Here is a 21,629-nt window from a genome sequence, read left to right as displayed (position 1 = left end):
CGCCACAACAACTTTTTGGACAATTTTGTAAAGAAGGACAAAACACTATTAAATTTTGGATTTGAGTTTTATAACTCAAAGGAAAAAGTTAAAATTATTAGTGATATAGACAAAACGCCATAAGCAAAACATAGCAAAAAAAGGAATAATTTAAATTTCAATCTGTAGTTTTGTAAACTCAAGGGAACATGAACTACAAGCCTTTCAGACAGGTGGAGTCTTTTTTCTACTTCTACCCCTATGACACGTGACTCCGCCCATTCGAAAACAACCAGGAAGGGTGACTCTTGAGGGGGCAGCATAGAGGAAAAGAATCGGAGTCTGCACACCGGGACGTGAATGACAGTCCCTCGTTTGGAGTACAGAACTTACTTTGACCAAAATTCGGACGCATAGACGGGTGTTTCCAGGTAACAAACGACCGTCCCCCTCCCCCTCGCGTATAATCACGACGAGATCACGAACGCCTCATTAAAACCTTTGGGTGTTTGTCTTATTTACAGATTGGAGGCTGCAAACACTGCGCCAGATCCAGTCTTCCTCCAGGGATATCCTTCATTCATTGGAGGTCACAAATTAATTTTTATAAAAGCTCCTCGCAATCGACACTTTAGCCTAACCATAAATTGAAATAGATTGTTTTCTTTTTATTAATTTCCAGGCATAGTCCACTACCTCTCTACCCGATAAGGGGCACATCCTTCAACAAAAAGCGGTAATTTTGATTCATGATAGCCAGTCCTTCTAGATAGGAGCAGCATGCAATGAATAGTAATATATTCCGTTTTTCCAAATAGGGTTTCGTTTACCCAGTTCCTGACCACTTTATCGTAACATACGACTGACAGTAATAGTTAACCATCTGCAGACTCCATCGTGAATGCCTGATTGCACTTTACAAAAGTGGTAAGCACTATAAGATATCCACCTAGTGTTAATTTCGGCTTTGATAACACTTGTATAACAAAGTGAATACCCTCTTTCCAAATAGACCTCATAGTATGTATTTTGTTTCCTTTGTCCAGGGCTGTCATTGAAATTTGTAGCTAATCTACAAGGAACAGTTTTATCCCCTTTAGCTACGACTTAAAGGTACCAGTCACACAGAGTTATGCATATTCACTCTACAAATTAGATGATAGCGGTAAGCCCCCCCGCGGGATGACCCTTTTAAGGATCAACCCTTTTAAGGATCTTGTTCTGTAGGCTGGAAACCCAACCCTACCGATAAGAAACTTTGCCAGAACTCGATAAGACTTGTACGTTTTGAGGCCAACTAGGTAAACCACAGTGTGGCATTTATCAAAATGTTTCCCATTGTCCCTATTGGCTCAGATGTCTGTGTAAATTGTGACAAGGGATGATACAATCTCACTGCATTGTTTATTTCTCCTGTGTACTAGCTGACACCCACCACAGCTGTAGATTTTCTACAGGTACTAATGCAGTTTCCGGACCAAGAATATCCATCGTTTAGTTGATCACACCCTCTCGCCCAGGCGGAAGGTGAGAACTAGTCTCCTGTCTAATGTTTAACTTAACAATGTGGGATTCAGACCCATAAAGAGAACACAGTTTTTAATTTTCGATTTTAATTGTTTACTCTGCTCCACCCTCCTTTGAATTCATAACTGGATGGTTGGTCTCTAAATTAGTTTTCTAATTGTTCCCTAGGAATTTGCCCACCCACAACTTCATTGTCCTGATGAAGACCCGCTTGTAAGGAAAAGATTCCTACAGTCTGTTTGGGTCGAAACGTAGACGACTACACATCCATCGACCAACTCCGGTCCCAATCCAGACATTTATCGCGTTAACGGAGTTAGGCCAATCTTGCGAGTTATTTTTTGGACTCTTTTTGAGCCTCATGGTGTGGCCTTTACTCTAAAGGACCACTTGTAGTTGTTTTTTGGATTATGAATAAATTTTGTCTTGGCAGCCAAAGGAATCAAGTTTGAAACCATCAATATAAATCTAAGAAGCAAACCAGAATGGTTCTTAAAGAAAGCTCCCTATGGCCTTGTGCCAGTATTGGAGACCAGTAAGGGTGACATCATTTATGAATCTCCAATCACCAGTGACTATCTAGATGAAGCATATCCAGGCAAGAAGCTGACCCCTTCAGATCCATTACAGAAAGCACAGCAGAAGATGCTTCTGGAACATTTTTCAAAGTTATACCCTCTCATGTATAAGGTTTCCATGGCAACCAAAAAGGGAGAGGATGCTTCTGGACTAAAGGCAGAGTTCAACACAAAGATCAATGAGTTTGAGGAGATTCTTGCAAACAAAAAGACTCCTTATTTTGGTGGAGAGTTGGTGTCCATGATCGACTACATGATGTGGCCATGGTTTGAACGAGTAGAGTTCTTTGGTGTCCATGGTGGTCTGAAGAGTACCCCAAAGATCAATTCCTGGATTGAACTAATGAAGCAGGATCCAGCTGTGAAGGCGACCTCCTTAGATCCAGAAACCCTGAAAGGTTTCTTTGCACTGTATGCTTCTGATGAGACTCCTGATGTGTTTGACTATGGTCTTTAGAGAGAGCAGTGCTCTGATGATGCCTCTTACATTTATCCATGTTCTTCCATTGAATGATGCACATTTTCACTCTAATCCTGATGGTGCTAGGTTGAACACCTCTATTCCGTTCCATCTAACAGTCGTTGATGGCGCTCAGCAGATTACGTTTGTAAGAACCAAACAGATCCTGAAATACCCTCTTTTGTGTATGATGCTGTACACTGAACATTGCTCCGCTACTCATTTTCATAAGTACTGTCATCTCATAACCTTCATAACACAAATGGCCAATGCATCCAATTTCATTTTGACAAGTGTAATAAAACCAAGTTTGAGATAAAAAAAAGAAAAAAAAGAAAAAAAAGAAAAAATGAATAAATTTTGTCACTGAATGACTCAGATCACATCTATCCTATCCCCGACACTTCCCTCACTTCACCCCTCCCCGTTGTGAATGTGGGTACACACATGTTAATGAAATTTGTTGATTATAATATGAACCATTAACCTATTTGAATAGGATGTATATGCAATGTTGAATTAAACTCCATTTGCATCCAATAACTTTGTTCCCTCAAGATTTCTCTAAGGGTCTAATCACATCTGTACCTTAGTTTAGAATGGAGAAGGTTGGTCTCGGGACTCAATTTACCAACAACCCGCAAGGGAAACTTGGAAACACTGGAGCTGGATTTCTCGGCAGGAGAAAAGACAGCGTCTCTCTCAGTGCTGTAGCAGGGCGCGTCGGGCAAGTAGATAGTCAAACTGCTCCAAACCACCGTGTGTTTGCTTGGGCGAGTGTGGTCATATATATACCGTGAAGGTGCCGAGTTTGACGTACAGTTGGACATAATAACTTCATCAAAGAGTCTCAGTTCTTTGGAAACTCCATGAGTTCTTAGACAAATCAATATTCAAGCAAGGGGAACTCCCTAGCTGCTGAAGCTGAGTTTTCCAAGAAATCATTGTGGATTTTCAGAACTAGTGGAAGTAGCCCTGCCGTATTTGGACTGCATGAGCTATGCCTAAATATTGTTTTGATTTCTATGCCTTATAAGGATATGGTGATTTATACGTATATAAGGGCATGAATCGGGAAACTTACAATAGGGTCCTAAAATGATACATACAATTTTGAAAAAGAAGTCACAAAATTGCGACAAGGGCTTCAATAATGATTCCATCCCCGAAACAATCGGCCTCCCTGGTGGGGGCCTCGTTGGTTTATGCACTTTCGGGAGGGTATAAAAATAAGGAGTTATTGGTTGTAATTGACAAAGAAAACTCCCCTCCTCATCAGAAATCTATTGATTTTGCACTGCCTCATCCACCACCGATAATATTTCTTTCTTGGTGGTCTCTGTAGGGTCCTGTCTCAGCTGTCTGTAGTTCCTACTATCAGCCAGTAGTCTGAAACATTCAGTTTCGTACGCTGTTCTGCTTTGTAACACCGTGGCTCCCCCTTTGTCAGCCTGCTTAATCACCAATTCCTCATTATCTCTTAGTTCCTCCAATGCTCTTTGTTCTCTTTTAGAAAGGTTCATGAATGCCATATTCCTCTCTTGTGTAAGTGTTTCCACTTCACCAATAACTGTCTGTTCAAAGGCCTCTATTTCAACAGGAAGTTGCCCTAACGAAGGAGTAAACTTGGACTTTAAACAGAGATTGGTGTCACCCTTTTCTGTATTGTCCTGGTACTGGTTTTCTAAAAAGACTTTAAGACAACTATTGCGGAAAAAGCTCGCTAGTTCTTGTCTTATCTTAAAGGTATCCGGTGTGTTAGTTGGCACGTATCCCAGACCCTTTTCTAAGACCTCAGGCTGTATATCTGTCAATTCTATATCCGTTAGGTTTATCACCAAGGAGATCAGTCCCGGCTCGACCCTGGAGTTGGTTCTTTGGCCATACTCCTGGTCACTCTCTGTTCCAATTCCTCCCATTGCACCCCTGTCATGTTCTTTTGTTTGCCCCTGCCCCTCCCTCGGCCCCTCCCTAAAAAAGGATTAGGAATTGGGGGATAATGTGTCATAGGGCCTCCGGACATAGGGCCTCCTTGCATGTCTTGAAATTGAGGTTGGTACAGGGGGGGCATCCAAAGTTGTTATTTGGAAAGTTAGGGTATGGGGTATTGTATTGGGGACGGGGACCTCCAAAGAAAACCCTACCTCTCCCCCTTCTGCCGGGCTTCCTCTCATAGTCGCTATCCCCACTACTAGAGCTGGTTCTGTATGATGTTCTCCTGTCTCTATTAGTACCATTCTTCATGTCCTCAATTTTTCTCTGTAAATATTCATCAGTAATGTAAGGGTAAATCTTCTCCCTGGAAACTTTCTTGAAGTCCTTCTGTAGTTTATTCACTTTAGACCTTAGTAGATAGTCCTCATGTTTGGCTAAGTCATTATTTATCTCCTCCAGTTTCTTTTTGAAGGTGGCAGACAGGACTGTGGTCCTAATACCCTGTTCATTTTTATGGATCTTAATGTAGAGGGCCTCAGCTGTTCTCTTAGCTGTATTTATTATGAGAATCAACCAATCCCTCGTACATTTCCAGGCGATTAAGGACGAGTCCCTCCTGAAGGCTGGATCCACAAGAAAGATCAGGGGTTCATTTGTCACCAACAGAACTCTCGGTGCTGCGTTCCCTCTCAAATATTCTGTTAAGATTGCCCCATAGAATAGTTTTAACATGGGATTTTTTTAACTCTAATAAAGTGTCCCAGCCTTCCCCTTGTATCAACACCTGGTTGACCGTGGTGTCTCCAAGTAAAGATGGCCCTCTGACGATTTCTGCAGCTGCTTCGTCCCCATAGGCCAAACCCTGACCCTCTGCCATTATTCTCAATGTGGAAATCACACTCAACTGAGACCCAATTGGTTATTGTTGGCTACAGGGTTTGGTTTTAAAAGTACTGCCCCTGTGGCTCAGCGGCCGCTCTAGACACAGAAAACACAATAGAACAGAGGGATGAGAGGAACAAAAACCCCCTTCGGCCTCCCGTTCAGACTTATATCACAAAAAGGAAACGGGTCAAAATCGAACATAAAAAGTTTCCAAGAGTGAGTGGAGGAAAAAGCACCATGCTTTTAAAACTGCCCTCACACACAGCAATCTGTGTCATGCTTCATCATAGGGCTGCTAACACACCTCCGTGTTCACCCAACACTGGAGGTGGAGCAATAGGGAGGGGAAGACAATACAACATACAGTGAAAGGTTAGTGAAAACTTTTAAAGAGTCAAAGCATCAAATACATCTTGGTACACACAAGACCAAGAATTAACAGCAGGACCAAGATGGGTATGGGAGAAGGAAACCGGACGGTTTTCCTACCGCCAGTAACTGGCCCCACAAATGTGAAATGTGTGATGTATGCCACCTAACAGAGAACACCAAAACAATATAAGTCGGACTGACCCACCCCTGGGAGAAAAGGAGACATACAAATTGTAATTCCTCCTTTGTTATATACATGCTGAAATGCCCTTGTGACTTAATGTATCTGGGAATGACTACCAGAAAGGTGAAAACAAGAATCATGGAGCATAGATCCACATTTAGATGCCAACGGAATGTGAGTAAACTAACAACCCATTTCTTGGAGAAGAATCATGCTGCTGAGGACTTCACTTGGACAGTAATTGAAAAACCAAACATTAATATGATTGGGGGAAATCCAGAAAGAGCCCTATTGATCAGAGAGCAAAAATGGATATATAGGGTACGGAGCTTTTCCAGGGGGTTGAATGATGATATCCCCTGGAATATGCTGAATTAAATCTGAAGCCTCAGTGAGGGTCACAGGTCAGCAGCAGAATAGAGATATCGCCAACATTGAACAAGAGTAGAACTAAAGAGGGTACCTCCCTAACTGTAGTCATTTAGAAATAGAACATTGGTCATTTCTCTTTATCTTCTTTAATACCCCTTACCTTTTGTAACTTTCTCCTTTTCCCCTTGTATCACGTTTGATGTAGGGAAAATATAGGTATGACTAACCCCTCTTATACTTTAATTGGAGTTTTGTATATAGAAACTAATTAGTTATTATGTGGAAAAACAATACTGAGAAGGGATTAAAACATCATAGTCCCCATTTTTCCAATTTAATACGTTTAGAGAGGACGAAGATGCTCTTTGGAACACTAGGTATATTATGATGATTCCGGTGGAGTGGAAATGGAAGCCACATTTGTCTGAACAGACGTAAGGGTCAGCACTCTAATTCTGAATATGATGGGACATACTGACGCTCCCCACGTGGTATCCTATGTTGACTGGAGGCGGGGTGATACCGCTTCAAGAGAGGCGCTTTTGTAACGAGGAAGTGTACTACGCAGCGGTGAGGAGAGCCGACTGGGTTTGCGGACAGCTTACCTCGCAAGCAGTAAGTTAATAGGAGATGCCCGAATGAGGGGCGATACCGGGGGCTAGGGGGGTCATTTACATGCAGTGTTTTTTTGGGTGCAAACACTGGTGCCGATAACTCAGAAAGGCACTGTTACTGCATTTAAGTGCAAAGGGCAGCATTTTGTGTAATCAGCCTCATTATGTTACAATATGGGTGAGCAGAGAGTGGCGCTTTATCAACAAAAAAGGTCTGAATGCTATAAGTAGGAAATACCGGGTTACAGCCTAGAGAGTCTGAGTACCATCGAGGATGGTCCTGTCTTCGGCAATGGTTGTTGATATTTGGAAACATCCCTGATATTAAAATCTATTACTGACATAACTGGCGAATGTAAATGTTTATCTTCAAACCCTCCAACAAACATGTCCTACAAGTCTTCTTTATGACATGAACAGGATGGGGGTGTTTATTTTTAATGAGTTTCTTTGCTTCCTTTACAGAGAGTGCTAATAGGAAGCTGTTCCCCTCCCCCGCCATTTTGAGTTTTTGATATAAATAAACACGGTAAGTGCCGGGGGTCTTGGATCACTGACATAATATCGACAAAAAAAATTCCGACCTACCAAAATATCGAGGTAAAAATATAGAATGCCAGAATATCAACTGCCTATCTACAAACAGGTAAGTACAAAAATATCGATTCCAAAATATTGATTGTAAAAAATATAGACTGTCAAAATATCGAATTTTTTAAATGTCTAAAAATTAATTTAAAAGTAATATAATAATAAATATAATTAATTTAACCATACTTAAAATAATTAAATAAATGTAAATATATTAAATAATTAATGTAACTTTAAAATACATTTTTTTTAAAAATACATATATATATATATATATATATATATATGCTAGCAGCCCGTCCCGACGTTGTCCGGGTATGAATTGCTGCCGGCCAGTAGTATATTGTTTTGTAGGATTTCGTTTTGATAGCATTTCTTATCTGTGACAGGCCTGTGAAATGCTCTGATTCACAGTGCACTGCTGATGCACTTAAGAGTGCGCGTTCAGCAGTGTGTGAACTCGAGTTTCCCTACTTTATTTTTCCTTGCAATATTATATAGCGCAAACTCGACAACATGGCATGAGCTCAATTTACATTACAGAAGAACACATTCATTTGTGGTAGGCAGGGGAGACAAAGCGATTTGCCTGGAATCACAGGATGTTGAGCTGATGCCGAGATTCTAACGTAGCTCCCCAGCTCTAAAGTTCGCAATTCTAGAACTTGTGGCGGGAGGTGTGTCTAAAAGTGTATGTCGGTGCTGGCCATCAATGACAGAGACCTGTGCATTTTTCAAATCGGTGGTGAAAAATATGAGTATGTTGCTGGAGATGTGGGCCGCCGTGCCACCAATGTACTTACCGGGGGAGGGTAAACACCCATTATTCCGCAACTTTCTTTCAACATACCATCACTCCGCATACTTTCATTACGAAAGTACCATGACTCCACAATGCCTGGCATTAAATTTTATATGCTTTTCCAACGCATACATTTACAACGAAATTCGTTGTAAATGCATGAATGGTAAAAGCATGTTTTTTTTAAATGTTTGGATAAGGTAAGTATGGGTATAGGGGTATATGTATTGGGGTACTGAGGTATATGTTTTGGGGTGTTTGGGTATTTTAAGGGTTCAGATATAGTTTTGGGTTATGAGGTACAGGGGTAGATTTAGGGTTTAGGGATAGGTATGGGTTTTGGGGTACAGGGGTATTTTTAGGGTTCAGGGCTAGGTTTGGGTTTTGGGGTATAGGGGTTTTTTTAGTGTTCAGGGTTAGGTTTGGGTTTTGCGGTACAGGGGTATTTTAAGGGTTCAGGGCTAGGTTTGGGGTTTGGGGTACAGGGGTATTTTTAGGGTTCAGGGCTAGGTTTGGGTTTTGGGGTACAGGGGTATTTTAGGGTTCAGGGGTAGGTTTGGGTTTTGGAGTACAGGGTTATTTTTATGGTTGAGGGCTAGGTTTGGGTTTTTGGGTACAGGGGTATTTTTAGGGTTCAGGGGTAGGTTTGGGTTTTGGGGTACAGGGGTATTTTAAGGGTTCAGGGCTAGGTTTGGCTTTTGGGCTACAGTGGTATTTTAGGGTTCAGGTGTAGGTTTGGGTTTTGGGGTACAGGGGTATTTTTAGGGTTCAGGGGTAGGTTTGGGTTTTGGGGTACAGAGGTATTTTTAAGGTTCAGGGGTAGGTTTGGGTTTTGAGGTACAGGGGTATTTATTGGGTTTGGGGCTAGGTTTGGGTTTTGGGGTACAGGGGTATTTTTAGGATTTAGTGATAGGTTTGGGTTTTGGGGTACAGGGTATATTAATAGGGTTAAGATGGGTTAGTGTTTAAGGGTATTGGGGTTTTTTAAGGAGTAAGGGTGGGTTATGATTATGGGGTGCATGGGTTTTTAAAGGGAGCAGGGTGGACACCCGGAGCTGGAATGTACAGAACCTGGGAAGAAAAAAAAATGAAATATTGGGCACAACGCTCGCTTTTTTTTCCCCGTGATCGCATGCCCCGCACACGCCCACGCCCCCAGCACACGCCCACAGCACACGATATGAGACATGGCATGAAGGGCGGAATGTACCACACGCCCCCAGTCCACGCCCACAGTACAATGCAGACACGCCCACAAGAGACTACTTTGCTGGCACGGTTCTTTTACCTTTTAAATGTATATGGTGGGCTTCTGCATAGCCTATGCCCTTCTGCTGCAACTGCCCTTTCCAACGCTGTATTGGGTGTTGTGATTGGGGCTGTCGTTCCTGAGATTACCCGCCTCAAAGGTTTGGGCTCTCTCTTTATTATATGAGTATGGATATATACATGTTATCAACAAAACATATACAATATTTTTACCGTAGGATAGCGAGAGGGTTAAATTTAATATAACCACTCCAGTGAGTGCAACAATAGGGAAAACATTGGATAGCGTTGAGGTAAAAATTACTATTCCAACTACAAAGAGCGCAACAGTAGGGAAAACGTTGGATAGCGTAGGGGTAAAAATTACCATACCCACTCCAAAGAGTGCAACAGTAGGGAAAGCATTGGATAGCGTAGGGGTAATAATTACTATTCCCACTCCAGTGAGTGCAACAGTAGGGAAAGCGTTGGATAGGGTATGGGTAAAAATTACTATTCCCACTCCAGAGTGTGCAACAGTAGGGAAAGCGTTGGATAGTGGGAGGGTAAAAATTACTATTCCTACTCCAGAGAGTGCAACAGTAGGGAAAACGTTGGATAGCGTAGGGGTAAAAAATACTATTCCCACTCCAGAGAATGCAACAGTAGGGAAAAAGATGGATAGCATGGGGGTAAATATTACTATTCCCACTTCAGTGAGTACAACAGTAGGGAGAGTGTTGGATAGCGTAGGGGTAAAAATTACTATTCCAACTCCAGAGAGTGCAACAGTAGGGAAAGCGTTGGATAGTGGGAGGGTAAAAATTACTATTCCCACTCCAGAGAGCGCAACAGTAGGGAAAGCGTTGGATAGCGTAGGGGTAAAAATTACTATTCCCACTCCAGAGAGTGCAACAGTAGGGAAAGCGTTGGATAGTGAGAGATTAAAAATTACTATTCCCACCCCAAAGAGTGCAACAGTAGGGAAAGCGTTGGATAGCGTAGGGGTAAAAATTACTATTCCCACTCCAGAGAATGCAACAGTAGGGAAAACGTTAGATAGCGTAGGGGTGAAAATTACTATTCCCACTCCAGTGAGTACAACAGTAGGGAAAGTGTTGGATAGCGTAGGGTTAAAATTACTATTCCAACTCCAGAGAGTGCAACAGTAGGGAAAGCGTTGGATAGTGGGAGGGTAAAAATTACTATTCCCACTCCAGAGAGCGCAAAAGTAGGGAAAGCGTTGGATAGCGTAGGGGTAAAAATTACTATTCCCACTCCAGAGAGTGCAACAGTAGGGAAAGCGTTGGATAGCGTAGGGGTAAAAATTACTATTCCCACTCCAGAGAATACAACAGTAGGGAAAACGTTAGATAGCGTAGGGGTGCAAATTACTATTCCCACTCCAGTGAGTACAACAGTAGGGAAAACGTTGGATAGCGTAGGGATAAAAATTACTATTCCCACTCCAGTGAGTACAACAGTAGGGAAAGTGTTGGATAGCGTAGGGGTAAAAATTACTATTCCAACTCCAGAGAGTGCAACAGTAGGGAAAGCGTTGGATAATGGGAGGGTGAAAATTACTATTCCCACTCCAGAGAGTGCAACAGTAGGGAAAGCGTTGGATAGTGTAGGGGAAAAAATTACTTTTCCCACTCCAGTGAGTGCAACAGTAGGGAAAGTAAATACTTCATATATATTTAAAAATAATTTAAATATTAATACCAATTACAAATTAATTAAAATTAATTCCCAATTCAAGATCTTATAATATTTATTCAATTTAAAATAATAAAATTAATTTAATTACTATAAAATAATGACCTATTAATACAAAATATTTACAAATAACAATTAATTATTAAAACCTTTAAAAATAATTAACAATTAATTCAAAATAAATACCAATTTATATATTAATAAATTTAATTAATTACTATTAAATGACTTCCCACCCAATTCCCCTATAAACCCACAACCCACTACAAAAATGATACACATAAAAGTAACATAATTATCAATTAATCAATTAATAAAAATGAATTACAAATTAAAATAAAATAATTACCAATTACAAATTAAATTACAATTAAATCTAAATAAATAACTATACAAAAAAATTATTAAATTATTTATAATTAAATTACTTCCCACCCTATTCCCCTATAAACCCACAACCCGCTCCAGAAAATAAATAAATAAAATTCACATAATTATCAATTAATCAAGTAATAAATATTAATTACTAATTATATTTTAAATAATTTCCAGTCAATAATAATTACCAATAATTATACATAAATACCAATAAATTAAAATATTTAATTAAATATAATTAAATTACTTCCCACCCTATTCCCCTATAATCCCACAACCCGCTCCAGAAAATAAATAAATTCAATTCACATAATTATCAATTAATCAATTAATAAAAATTAATTACCAATTATATTTAAATTAATTTAAAATCAATAATTAATTAACAATTAATTGCACATAAATACCAATAATTTAAAATATTTAATTAATTATAATTAAATTACTTCCCACCCTATTCCCCTATAAAGCCACAACCCGCTCCAGAAAATAAATAAATAAAAATCACATAATTATCAATTAATAAAGTAATAAAAATTAATTACCAATTATATTTTAATTATATGCCAATTAATAATTAATTAACAATTAATTGTACATAAATACCAATAAATTAAAATATTGAAATAAATATAATTAAATTACTTCCCACCTGATTCCCCTATAAACCCACAACCCGCTCCAGAATTATATTACGCAAAAATTAAATACCATAAATTGACTTAGTTACTTACCTAAAATTCGATATTTTTGTTGTCTATATTCTATCCATCTATATTTTTGTTGTCTATATTCTGTCCCTCGATATTTTTGTTGTCTATATTCTGTCCCTCGATATTTCTGTTGTCTATATTCTGTCCATTCGATATTCTGTCCATTCTATATTTTTGATTCGATATTATTGTCCTTCTATTCGATATTTTTGTAGTCTATATTCTGTCTTATCGATATTCTGTCTACTCGATATTTTAAACTCGATGTTTAACTACCTCGATATTTTTGTTGTCGATATTAGGTCTGTATACCGATTGTTATATACCAGCATGATAATAATCCGGAAGAGCAGCCTTTCCCAGAAGATAACTGTGGATCGGGGCAGCCCAAGGTTTTTTAAGAATGGGTGGATGATAATGTGAAGTTTGGCACCAAACATATTTGTTTTTTTGGATTGATGTATGGTAGTGGTTACATTGCATATGAATATGGGCAAGGGCCACTGAAATTATCATGTCTGTTTTTGTTTCCTTTTTTATTGGTTTGTGTGTACAGGTTCCCCTTCACAAAGTGAAGCGCTCTTATTGTAAGGTGATATTTCCCTTTTCACTTCTGAATTTTTGGAAGGAGAAGGGTTGTCACTCAGGGTCACAGAGATGAGACTCCTGAAGAAAGCCGGGGCACTGTCAATTGCCGGCTGAAACATGTTGACACTTATGCAGTGTGGAGCAGGTGGAATTTCATAAATAGTTCCTCTACCAAGCATCTACGATTTCTTTTTAAATCCTGGACAGGGGACCTAATATTAAAATTGTAACAAGGATCGCTTGGTACCAGTTTTTGGCACCACTGATTCTGCACTACTTTCTCACCCTTGAGTTTTCACTAACCTTTCACTGTATGTTGTATTGTCTTTCCCTCCCTATTGCTCCACCTCCAGTGTTGGGTGAACACGGAGGTGTGTTAGCAGTCCTATGATGAAGCATGACACAGCTTGCTGTGTGTGAGGCAGTTTTAAAAGCAAGGTGCTTTTTCCTCCACTCACTCTTGGAAACTTTTTATGTTCCATTTTGACCCCTTTGATTTTTGTGATATAACTCTGGGCTTCCCATCATCTCAGGGTGGAGAGGACAGAACAGCATAGCCTGACAGCGGTGCAACTGGGCTTCGCCCTAACACTGGAATGGTAAGGGAGGGAGGGGGCCGTCGCTCACATCGCCCACCCCACCACCACCATAGCAACAGTGGGGGAAAGAATGCGCGTGAACAGTTGGCTCCTCAGCGGCTCACGTTTCTCACGGTGACCTCTGCACTCTCCGGGTACATATAATGTCACAGAAAGTTTCAGCAATCTTCTGTACGAACTTATTCGGTGTGTCTTAAACAAAAAACCATCAGTGGTTAACACAGGAGCAAATGTCTTAAACTTCAGAAATGAAGAGGAAATTTCGACTTTTAATAGTTTTCTTAAAACATAATCAATTGCATCTCTGAGGAAAGATCTGTGAATGTTCTCAGCACATATAAAAAAATCCTTCCACTGAGATATTACCCTGAAATAAATCTTTGCAATGCGAGTTTCAAACATATACTGTTTCTTCCTGCAGCAGAGTTGTGTCTTGAGTAAACAGTTAAGTAAATAAATAAGCATGCCTGATCAATGGCATCGATACTGTCTACTCTGGGAGAGAAGTGTGCAAGCACAGCAGAATTACAAGAACAGACCTGCAGGAACAAGACCTTCAAATCGCTCATTAAAACAGAATAAATGGATACTTCACCAGGCCAGCACACCCTTCGATGGCCGTTACAGACTCCCAGTCCACACCATGGAAATGCAGTGTTGGTAATTCTGATGTATATGAACACTGCTGTGACTGGTAATTCCAGGATGTGAAATGTGCACAGCATTAGGACTTTCCCTCTACCGAATGCAGAATTACCACTGAAAACGGATGTTTTTGCACTGATTTCTGAAGATAATTCCTGAATTATGGGCTGTTTTTCAGGGACATATTGCCCCTGATTACATCTGGCGAATGAGTCTTTAGAAGACCCTCAGGATGCTGTAATACTATATGCAGTATTACCACAGACCTCCGACACCCTTGAATCATGTGAATACCTCAGGCTATCCTTAAGATCCACAGATAAAAAACTTTGCAAACTACACGCATTTTATCATCCCCCAGGCAAAAACACCATATTCATAGGCCACCTGATAGATATCATCACAGCAAACTCTGCTCCTCCCTCCAGTGATATTTTCTTAGGGGACTTTATCTTCACTGGGAAGACCACAATGATAGTCGGGTCCCTTTGCTCAGAGTCTTCCTTGGAGATCAATTCTTTTTTCAAGCATGCAATCTACCTACCCACACGAAAGGCTCTACACTAGATTGGATCATCTCAAAAGAAAAAGCAGTGGGTACAATTACGGACATCCCTTGTGACTGGTCAGACAATCACATTATTACCTTCATAGTACCATACATAAAAAAGAAAACTTCATCACAATCAATCAAACCCAGGCAAGAGGTCCATGACACCAAAGGTCTTAACATTGAGAATTTTGTAGCACGATGTGAGAAAGAACTGCAACCTACCAACAACATGGCCAACATCTGCGAACTCATGGAACACTACAACACGACCATGACGAAAATAATTCATGACATAGCCCCTTTAAAACTTCAAAGAACGTCGCTCTAAGACAATAACCCTTGGTTTAACGGATCCCTCAACGAAGAAAGACAGACTCTCAGATACACAGAACGGAAATGGAGACAACAACCATCCACCACCCACCTAAAACTACTAAGACAGGCCAGAAATGCCTACAATAAAAGTATTCTAACTTTAAAAAAAGAATTCTTCAGAAAAAGAATTGGGTAATGCAAAAAACAGACAGAGGAAACCCTTCAAACTATTAAAAGATCAATCTAACAAAACGGACAAATCATCTCTAAAAGCAAAAAAATCAGAAATCAGCTGTGAAGAATTCAAGTCCTTCTTTACAGCCAAAGCCAATTCCCTGGAGATCGAGCTCAAGAATGACACGGAGACCCCCTTGATTCAAAAGAGCACTCCAACGAAGCATCAGTTTCAAACAGTACAGACAATGCCCAAAAATAATGCTCTCCGGTCTGAATTCAAGTATTATGACCACAAAGATATTGCCAAAACCCTTTTGACCATAAAACCAAATAACCATTTCAATGACCCACTTCCCCGGTCTACAATCAACCACTTGCTCATCCCCTCGTGGACCAAGATTATTAATGCTCCCCTATCACAAGGTTCATTACCAGACTGCCTGAAATCGGGGCAGTTTATTCCAATCTTAAAAAAACCTACAGAGAACCCCTCGGACCCTAATAACTTTCGACCAGTAACAAACATTCCCATGCTAGCCAAAGTCCTGGAAAAATGGGTTCAACAACAATTGAACCAACACATTTCTGAATTCAAACTTCTGAATGACTGCCAATCAGGGTTCACACCAAATCACAGTATGGAAACAGCAATTCTTCACATAGCAGTAGATGATCTTCTTGCCTTAGACCACAATGAAACTTGTCTCTTAGTACTACCTGACCTTACGTCCGCATTTGACACTGTAAACCATGTCAAAATTCTAGACTGGCTGGAGGAAAAGATGGGACTATCGGGCACAGTCCTAGAATGGTTTAGATCCTTCCTAAAGAACAGATAGCAAAGATTCAAGGTGAACCAAATACTATCAGCATCAACCCCTAATCTTATTGGATTTCCACAGGGATCAACACTATCCCCATCTCTATTCAATCTTTATGTAGAAACTCTTAACAGAAATTTTACAGCAGGCAGAAATCTGCTCTCATGTCTGCAGATGACACACAGCTATATATCAAAACTACTTCATTGGAAGAGATTAACATCATGAACCTAGCATTGAAGAGGACTGTTCATTGGCTAACTAATAATCATCTCAAGCTTAACCCGCATAAAACCGAAATCCTTCTGATTTCCCCCTAGAAAAGCTCCGCGAGGATAATGGAATAGACCAAGTTGATCACTGCGCTAAACTATACTTCAAAGATAGTGGACTCAACCAAGTCTCTTGGAAGCACGCTAGAACCTGAACATGCAATCTCACATTAGCACGATGACTAAAGCTGCCCGCTTCCATCTGAGCTATATTAGAAAACTTAAACCTTTCATTTCTACAACAGACGTCAAAACGGCAGTCCTGGCAATGGGCATCTCGAGGATTGAGTACGAATGCACAACTTTATCAGGACTACCCAAGATTTCAACAGCTCCACTAAAAACCTGTCTCAATGCAACCACAAGACTCATAACAGGCTCCAGAAAGATTGACCACATCACCCCACACCTGAAACCGCTTAACTGGCTTCCTTACGAAGCAAGAATACAGCTAAAGATGGCATGTATCACACAAAAAGTGATACACTACAAGCGCCACTATACATAGCCCAGAAAATCACATTGGGCCCGATTCACAGAATGAACTTAAGACTAAATCCTAAACTTACTACTATTTGGTATTCACAGAATGCACTTACTACTTTTGGGATTCACAGAGTGAACTTACTACTTTCGGGATTCACAGAATGAACTTACTACTTTGGGTATTCACAGAATAGATTTAAGACTACTAATTTTATGTCCGCACTCGGGCCGTAAATTCCGGCCCGGAGGCGGAGTTTCCGGCTTGGGGGCGGAGCTTACGGGCCAGAGGCGGAGCTTGCGGCTTGGAGGTGGAGCTTCGGGCCCAGAGGTGGAGATTTCAGCCATGGAAATTCCCACCTCCGAGCCAGAAGCTCTGCCTCCAAGCCGCAAACCCCGCCTCCGGGCCGTAAGCTCCGCCCCCAAGCCGGAAACTCCGCCTCCAGGCCGGAATTTACGGCCCGAGTGCGGACGTAAAGTTAGTAGTCTTAAATCTATTCTGTGAATACCGAAAGTAGTAAGTTCATTCTGTGAATCCCGAAAGTAGTAAGTCACTCTGTGAATCCCAAAAGTAGTAAGTGCATTCTGTGAATACCAAATAGTAGTAAGTTTAGGATTTAGTCTTAAGTTCATTTGTGAATCGGGCCCATAGTCAGGAGGCAGCAGATGCTCCCAGAGCAAAGAAGGCCTCTTACTGAAACCTGCCCTCTTCCGTAAGAAGAGACCTTATGACAGAGCATTCTCTAGCATGGCACCAAGAATCTGGAACTCACTCCCCCGAGCATCAGAAAGATCTCGTCCACAACAGTTTTCCAAAAAGAAGCTAAGACCTTTCTTATAAGCAAGTACCTACCATAAATAACAAAAAAACAGACATTGTTATGATACCTTTTAGATCACAGACTATGTTAACACAGTTACCACTAGCAATCATTAGGACATTTATGTATGTTATAGTAAGCCCAAATGGCCCAATCTTATTATTTACGTTTGTTAATGTTTGCATCTGATTTTTTATGTTTGTTAATCTTTGCTTAAACGTTTGTGCCAAACCGGACATCGAAAGTTCTTGGTTATGGTATTGTGCAGCGCTTTGATATCCTAATAGGGTCAGGTTTGCGCTATATAAAACACAGAATAAATGAATAAATACAAATCTCAGAATTATGATTGAGTCTGTAACTACTATTATCTCCAGTATTATCATCACGTGGTGCTTTCTCATCACACAGTGTGTGTGGTCCATACGAGGTGCACTGTCATCACATGTGTCTGTGGTGTTTAAGGGGTGCACTGTCATCACAATATGCCTGAGGTTTTTTAGTGCTGCACATTACAATGTGTCTGTGGCATTTAAATGGTGCACTGCCATCACAGTGAGTCTGGGGTATTTAAGGGGTGCACCGTCATCACAATATGCCTGAGGTTTTTTAATGGTGCACATCACAATGTGTCTGTGGCATTTAAGCGTTGAACTGCCATCACAGTGAGTTATGTTATGTTATGTTATGTTAAGGGATGCTTGTAAAGCGCGCTGTCACCGTGGGTTTCCTGGCACTGATTGGATGCTGAGGGGACAGAGGGACTTTAGCTGGGCTGTGGAAAAAGCCAGGTTTTTAATGATTTGCGGAATTGGATGAGGGTATCGGCAGTCTTGACTGAGGTGGGGAGGGAGTTCCAAAATTTAGGACCAAGGTGAGCAAATCTCCGACCGCCAGATCTGCAGAGTTTGATGGGTGGGACAACCAGGAGGTGTAGGTGTGATGATCTAAGGTTGCATGAAGGACAATAGGGCCTGATGAGGGATTTCAAGAAGGCTGGGCGAGAACCAGCAAGAGATTTAAAGATTAGGCAGCCGAGCTTGAAAGCTGCCCTCAAGCTAACGGGGAGCCAGTGCAATTTAATGAGGAGGGGTTTGGCAGACTGCCATTTCGGTATCCCGAGGGCCAGTCTCGCCGCTTGGTTTTGGATGGTTTGCAGCCTGAGGAGGGAAGATTTAGGCAAACCATAGTAGATCGAATTTGAAAAATCCAAGCGGGAGAGGACGAGGGCCATGATAACTTGGAGCAAGGCATCAGGCGTCAGTGAGTCTGCGGTATTTAAGGGGTGCACTGTCATCACAATGTGTTTGTGGTGTTTAAGTGGTGCACTGTCATCACAATGTGTCTGAGATTTTTAAGTGGTGTACATCACAATGTGTCTGTGACGTTTAAGTGGTGCACTGTCATCACAGTATATCTGTGGTATTTAAGGCCTGCACTGTCATCACAATGTGTCTGAGGTTTATAAGTGGTGCACATCACAAGGTGTCTGTGGCGTTGAAGTCGTGTACTGTCATGACAGTGAGTGTGTGGTATTTAAGTGGTGTATTGTCATCTCAATTTGTTTGTGGTATTTAAGGGGTGCATTGTTATCACAATGTATCTGTGGCATTTAAGTGGTGCACTGCCATCACAGTAAGTCTGTGGTATTTAAGGGGTGCACTGTCAATCAATCAATCAAGACATTCATAGAGCGCACTACTTACCCGGAGGGTCTCAAGGTGCTTGGGGGGGGGGGGGGGGTGCTGCTACTGCTCGAACAGCCAGGTCTTGAGCTTCTTCCTGAAGGAGAGGTGGTCTTGGGTCAGGCGCAGGTCGGTCGGGGGGGAGTTCCAGGTCTTGGCGGCCAGGTAGGAGAAGGACCTTCCTCCTGTAGTCGTTCTTCGGATGCGGGGGACGGCGGCGAGGGCGTGGCTGGCTGATCGGAGGTGGCGTTTGGGCGCGTAGAAGTTGATGCGGTTGTTGAGGTAGCTCGGGCCTTGATCGTGTAGGGCTTTGTGTGCGTGGGTGAGGAGACGGAAGGTGATTCTTTTGTTGACGGGGAGCCAATGCAGGTCTCTCAGATGTCCGGAGATGTGGCTGTGTCGTGGGATGTCGAGGATGAGTCTGGCTGAGGTGTTCTGGATCCGCTGGAGTCTCTTCTGGAGCTTGGCGGTGGTTCCGGCGTAGAGGGCGTTGCCGTAGTCCAGTCGGCTGGTGACGAGGGCCTGGGTGACCGTCTTCCTGGACTCGGTGGGGATCCACCGGAAGATCTTCCGTAGCATGCGCAGGATGTTGAAGCACGACGAGGAGACGGCGTTGACTTGTCTGGTCATGGAGAGGGAGGAGTCCAGGATGAAGCCCAGGTTGCGTGCGTGGTCTGTCGGTTTGGGTGCGGTGCCCAGGGCGGGGGGCCACCAGGAGTCGTCCCAGGCGGAGGGCGAGGAGCCCAGGATGAGGACTTCCATCTTGTCTGAGTTCAGTTTCAGGCGGCTGGTCGTCATCCATTCGGCTACGTCTTTCATCCCTTCGTGAAGGTTGGCTCTGGCGGCGGCGGGGTCGTTGGTCAGGGAGAGGATCAGCTGGGTGTCGTCTGCGTAGGAGATGATGTTGAGGTTGTGTTGGCGTGCGATGGCTGCGAGGGGGCTCATGTAGACGTTGAAGAGGGTGGGGCTCAGCGAGGATCCTTGAGGGACGCCGCAGATGACTTCGGTGGCCTCTGACTTGTACGGTGGTAGACGGACTCTCTGTGTTCTTCCGTCGAGGAAGGAGATGATCCATTCCAGTGCCCTCTCCTGGATTCCGACGTTGCTGAGGCGCTGCACTAGGGTGCGGTGGCAGACAGTGTCGAATGCCGCGGAGAGGTCCAGGAGGATGAGGGCCGCTGTTTCTCCGTTGTCCATCAGGGCTTGGATGTCATCGGTGGCGGCGATGAGGGCGGTCTCGGTGCTGTGGTTGGCTCGGAAGCCAGACTGTGAGGGGTCGAGGGATCCATTTGTCTCGAGGAAGGCGGCCAGCTGCTTGTTGACGGTCTTCTCGATGACTTTGGCTGGAAACAGGAGGAGCGAGATGGGGCGGTAATTCTTGAGTTCGGTGGGGTCCGCAGTTGGTTTCTTTAGTAGAGCGCTGAGTTTGGCGTGCTTCCAGCTCTCCGGGAAGGTGGCGGTGTCGAAGGAGGTGTTGATGATGTCCCGCAGGTGGGGTGCGATGGCAGCGTCGGCATTGTTGAAGACGTGGTGAGGGCAGGGGTCGGTCGGAGATCCGGAGTGGATGGAGTTCATCATGCGGACGGTGTCTTCGGTGCTGATCGGAGTCCAGGCGCGGAGGGTGGTGGCGGGGGGCGTTGGTGCGGTCGTGGCGTGCGTCGGGTGAGTGCTGAAGCTGTTGTGTATGTCCGCGATCTTGTTGTGGAAGTAGGAGGCGAGGGAGTTGCAGAGGTCTTGCGATGGGGTGATGTTGTTGTTTCCGGCGTTGGGGTTGGAGAGCTCTTTCACGATGTTGAAGAGTTCCTTGCAGTTGTGTGCGTTGTTGTCCAGCCGGTCCTTGAATGCCGTTTTCTTGGTGGTGCGGATCAGTTGGTGGTGCTTCCGGGTGGCAAGCTTGAAGGTGGTCATGTTGTCCGGTGTTGGTTCCCTTCTCCAGACTTTCTCGAGGGCTCGGCAGTTCTTCTTGGAGCTCTTGAGTTCGTCGGTGAACCATGGGGCTTTCTTACTGCCGGGTCTGCTGGGCGGGGTCCTCAGTGGGGCGAGTTCGTCCGCGCAGTTGCTGATCCACTTCGTGAGGTTGTCGGCGGCCTGGCTGGGGTTCGCTGAGCTGGCGGGAGGGTGCTGGCTCAGGGAAGCGGCGAGCTGGTCGGCTGTGATCTTGTTCCAGCTTCTTCGAGCAACCTGTTGCTGGTGGTGGTGGATCGTCGTTCTTCTGAAGGTGAAGTGGACGCAGCTGTGGTCCGTCCAGTGGAGTCCTGTGGCGTGGCTGAAGGCGATGTCTTTGCTGGATGAGAAGACGGCGTCGAGTGTGTG

At 42.9% G+C, this 21,629-nt stretch overlaps 1 pseudogene across 1 annotated transcript; it reads left to right on the top strand.

Moving 5' to 3' along the window:
• Window positions 1-1,926: 1,926 nt before the first annotated feature.
• On the top strand, window positions 1,927-2,860 carry LOC147706768 (glutathione S-transferase omega-1 pseudogene; annotated as a pseudogene). The gene has a single exon (XR_015296578.1). The product of XR_015296578.1 is annotated as a glutathione S-transferase omega-1 pseudogene (transcript).
• The last annotated feature ends 18,769 nt before the right edge of the window (window positions 2,861-21,629 follow it).

This window comes from Lissotriton vulgaris, chromosome 6 (assembly GCF_964263255.1).
Source record: "Lissotriton vulgaris chromosome 6, aLisVul1.2, whole genome shotgun sequence".
NCBI lineage: Eukaryota > Metazoa > Chordata > Amphibia > Caudata > Salamandridae > Lissotriton > Lissotriton vulgaris.
This window is presented reverse-complemented; position numbering and strand designations above follow the sequence as displayed.